Source organism: Primulina huaijiensis, unplaced genomic scaffold (assembly GCF_012295235.1).
Source record: "Primulina huaijiensis isolate GDHJ02 unplaced genomic scaffold, ASM1229523v2 scaffold17173, whole genome shotgun sequence".
NCBI lineage: Eukaryota > Viridiplantae > Streptophyta > Magnoliopsida > Lamiales > Gesneriaceae > Primulina > Primulina huaijiensis.
This window is the reverse complement of record NW_027343481.1, coordinates 1-656: the sequence shown is the minus strand read 5'-3', so window position 1 is coordinate 656 and position 656 is coordinate 1. Positions and strand designations below refer to the sequence as shown.

General features: G+C 45.3%; 1 non-coding gene across 1 annotated transcript; it reads right to left on the bottom strand.

Moving 5' to 3' along the window:
• Positions 1-204: 204 nt before the first annotated feature.
• LOC140965964 (5S ribosomal RNA) lies at positions 205-323 on the bottom strand. The gene has a single exon (XR_012173188.1). It is a non-coding gene; the product is annotated as a 5S ribosomal RNA (ribosomal RNA).
• Between the last annotated feature and the right edge of the window lie 333 nt (positions 324-656).

Below are 656 nucleotides of genomic sequence, written 5' to 3'. Positions count from 1 at the left end.
CTCGCCGGCTCATTGCATAGTAATGAGCCTCGTCCGTTGGCCCGTTTACAATCAAATTAGCCTTCGATTTTGTCCAAATCCAAAACGTCCCGAGCTACGTCAATTTCACATGTCTTATCCGGTCCCGATCGAGATCGAGATGATTGGAGCAAAAAATCATCTGTAAAAAAGAAAAAAAGAATCAAAAATAGAAAAAACGAAAAAAAGGTGCAACACAAGGACTTCCCAGGGGGTCACCCATCCTAGTACTGCTCTCGTCCAAGCACGCTTAACTTCAAAGTTCTGATGGGATCCGGTGCATTAGTGCTGGTATGATCACACCCAAGATTTAGAGGACTGTTTATTCATATATCCCCCGAGCACGTGTGGACCAAGAGGAGAGAGACAACGCGCGGCACTGCTCTCGCCCCATCAGAACCCCGAAGTTAAGCGTGCATGCGCGAGGGCAGCATTAGGATGGGTGACCTCCGTGGGAAGTCCTCGTGTCGCGACCGTTTACGTGAATTATGACTAAAACTGTAGAAATAATTGTCTCCGGAGTAATCTGCACGCCCTTTCGTATAGAACCGGCTCACAACGACAAAAATCGCCGAATGTTTCGAGAAAATATTTTATAAAGAAAAAAATTAGTAGAAGAATAAGAAATTAGCGAAGCT